Below are 4032 nucleotides of genomic sequence, written 5' to 3'. Positions count from 1 at the left end.
TATATATATATATATATATATACTAATTCATCATTTTTTATTATTTTGTTAATGTTATGACTCAAAACTGTATAATAATAATAATAATAATAATAGTAATAATAATAATAAAAAACAGAAAAAGCAAATGACTTTCAAACTCTCCAAAGTAATACACACTTCTAACCTTGAAGAAAATGAGCAAAAAATTAAAATTTTATTTGATCTATTTTTTGCTTAGTAAGCTCATCAACTTCTAATCCGTTTTATTATTATCTAGAAAAATGTAAAATATAGAAAGTAAAATATTTCCAAAACTAGGAAGGAAAACTCCCTTTTAATCTACATGAATTTGAGATCTAAGAAAATATTCTCATTTTTATCTGTTTCCTGACAAACAAACTCATTAACTTGACTTCATGAACTTTGAACAAAATTTCAAAATAAATTTTTTTCTATAACAAGTTTTTAAAAGCTCATGATTTGCCCCCCAAAATTTCTATTTTATTTTCCTAAAAGTAAAAATTTTTATAAAAAATTTTGATAGGTCCAATTATTTTTTTCATTCAGGCTGACGCATGTGGTCAGATCCTAAGCGAGATGCTTCCTACTAAATGGTTGATTTGGAGAACCTAGGCTTGAATCTATCATTGTTTTATGACTTGTAATCAAAATATTTGAAAACAATAAAAACATAATACAAAAAATTTTGAGAACATAGGCACCATCATCTTGAGGAGACTATATACCAAGAGCGACAACTAAACATAGAGATTTTTCAGACATGAAAGCGGTTCAAAATAAATTGAAGTTTAAGACAACTAAACTAGACTTGTTATAATGTCTTAACTGCTCAAAACGTTTTTCAATTCATCTCTGAGATTGTTGCATCCAAATATGTTATATGAATTACACGCAAGGAATAGAGCATAAAACAAGAGAGAGAGTAAGAAAGAATGAGAGAAAATGACACAGTAAGAAACTAGTTCTTTTAAGGGTGACTGATTGGTCTCGTACTGTAAAAATGATCCCATAGTTTTAGTTTTAGAGGTATAAAGTGGCAAATTGTACTTTCATGGTGGTATTACAGGATATTTTGGTAATATAATAGATAATAGAGTAGCCTACGGTTCGACTATTCTGTCGTTCGGTCGACGAGAGTTTTAGAACTCTGGGTTCACGAAATGCATTCGGTCGACTATGTTGAGTTGGGCGATCGGTAGCCCTAGTGGTCCTTTGGTCTTCTGGAGTCCATTTAGTCTTCTAAATGGCCCTTAGCTAGCTCCCAATTCTTTTGTCAACTGACAACCCTTTGCTAGGCCAAGCTGAGCTTTGATTGGTTGTGCTGACTTCCAGCCGTTTGATGACATTTGGTTGGCTGAGTTGACCTTCAGTTAGCCTTAGTCAGTTGGTCCACAATCTTGTTCAAACTCTCGACTTTTGATCCTTGGACGAGAAACTCATGCTGCTAGGGCAGAGGTAAGCTATTAGGAAGAGGGTGAATCACCATAATTTGATAGGTAGCTTACCCCTTTGACAAGAGATTCGTTCAGAGGGCTTGATCAATGTTCGATGTTATAGACTTAGGGCTTGCTAAAGAGCCTTAGAGATTTCTGTGAGGCGTCTGATAATACTTGGGCAAAGGTTGGAGTGACTCCTCTCGTTTGCATAGGTTGTGATATTTGGCTCGGTTGGCCTTTGTTCGCTTGGCCCCGAGTCTTATTCTGAATAAATTGTTGCCGGTCAACAGGATCCTTTGGTCTTCTGGTGACATGGTTCCTATTTCATTTGATGAGCCATCCTTGACCATACTTTGCTTTTGAAGTAAATTGAATTTTCTTGAGTTTCGTGCTGATTCATTTCCGATGTACATTTTTTTTCTATATTCTTTTGTTATCACGAAACAAAAATAAAGTAAATACCCCAAACAATGCTTTATCCTCACTCATTTACTTGTGTGCCAATATGTTGAGATATGCATGAATTTTTTTTAAAAAAATAATTCTATATCAAAAATAAAATACAGTAGAGTACATAAATAAGATGGCTGCCCTAATTTGCTTATGCCTTTGAATTAATGAAAGGCTAACATGTATGTAGCCCATGTTAAGCCCTTGATGTTTCTATCTTATAACAAGTAAAATTAGAGCTATTATTTCTATCGTCAAGTATTTCTTACCAATTTTTCGCCTTTGATGTACCTTCCAAATTTGAGCAAATCAAGTATATATAGTGCACACTTCTGTGTGAGTACATATAAACTCTTACTTTATTTATATTTGAATTTTAATTAATATGTTTATGCGTACACAAGAGTATATGTGCGCATGTTAAACTAAAATTTAATCTTATGATATATTGAAAATCAATCTTATGCTGTAAACAAACAAAACTGAGATCAAACATTGAAAGCAATTGTTATTAAAGCTTTGTTTTAGAATCTTTCATGGAACTTCCCCATCGTAAGTAAGTTAATTTTGTGCCAATTATAAGTGAACAAACGCTTACCTTCATAATCTTTTCTTTTTCAACATTAATAACAACAAATCTTGTTATTATTTAATCATTAAGACAAGTTTGTTGTATTGAACCAATGTAAGTGGCATAGCTAGTATTTGTATTTGAAGTTTTAATTGTTGCTACTTGTTTATCCAAAACATTAAACCCTTGGTCCAAGGTAAGCAATGTAGTTGTCTACCACACATAGGGCATACCAACTAATAATTGGTCCACTTGAACTACATAAAAAAAAAAATATATATATATTTTTTTTAAAATTGTGTGGTTTTTTTGCTCACATAGGATAAATAAAAAAGGTTTATTAAATGTCAAAAATGATGTCGAGTTGAGTGGAACACCATACATCGAACATTTTATACAATGTACATGTTAGATGGACACTTGATTTTTTGTGATTACTTTGAGATATGTAATTAATATCATACATTATATAGAAATGTTTTTACAAATCAAAATAAATAAGATGATGTAAAATAACGGGCCCGTTTGGGGCAGCATTTTTTGCACGACGCATTTTGAAAATGCGACTTTGGTGATTTGAAAACAGCGGTGCGACAACATTCTTAAAAAAAATTATGTAAAACGCGGCTGCGGGTTCGACCCTGCAACTCGCATTTCTTCGCGTGCATTTTACTCTGCGGCCCCCAGCTCCCTCTTTCGCGTTTCTTCTACCTCTCTCGGCCCCGTGGCTCCCCCTCTCACGTTTCTTCTGTCCTCACTTATTCGCACCTTTGGATCAGTGGCTCTTGTGGCTATGCATAGTTTCTACTTGCCCCTTATTGGTTGAGAGTGGTTGTTCCAATGAACCTTACATTCTTTTCCCTCTCCTCTCTTTACTTCCACTCAATTTAGTGATTTAGTGCACTCTGCGTTCTCTGTGGTGGTTCTCTTTCCTCGATTGGTGGTTATTGTGGTGAACTTTTTATTCTTCAGCACAGTTTGGTGGCTATGCACATTACGGGTTGTGTTCAGTAGTCCCTCATCTACCTCTCCCTTTTATTTCAAGAATCATTGCCTTATCTATTCAGTGGCTTTTTTATTATGCAAATGCTACTGCGCAATGACTCTCTATTTAGTTGTTGGATTCCTCTCCCTCATTTATATGTTTGCCCAGTTTGGTGGGTTTCATTTTGATACCTGTAACCAAAAATTCAAGTGTATATACCTGTTATGGGGTCAAGAGTATTTCCAAGGGGAAACATCTCATTTGGTTAATTAAATCTTGAGGGATACCCAATAATACTCTCAATAAAAAGGGTTTCACTCATATTATTATATACTTGAGGAAATAGGTCATCAAAGGAAGATTATTCCGTGCAAAAAATTCTTGATGATTCAAAGCTCTTGCTAAGCCATCGAGCAGAGAGTGAATCTCTCACATCCCAAATGGGTAGTGGCTCATTGACACACGGAGCCCACATAATAACCTTAATCTTCTTGACAGGGCATCCCAACATGTCAAGGCACGTACAGGCCATAAGAGTAGTGGACAAATTGTCGTATCCCAAATGAGTGACAACTCATTGGCATCGC

Source organism: Phalaenopsis equestris, unplaced genomic scaffold, assembly GCF_001263595.1.
Source record: "Phalaenopsis equestris unplaced genomic scaffold, ASM126359v1 Scaffold200668, whole genome shotgun sequence".
In the NCBI taxonomy this organism is placed as follows: domain Eukaryota; kingdom Viridiplantae; phylum Streptophyta; class Magnoliopsida; order Asparagales; family Orchidaceae; genus Phalaenopsis; species Phalaenopsis equestris.
This window is presented reverse-complemented; position numbering follows the sequence as displayed.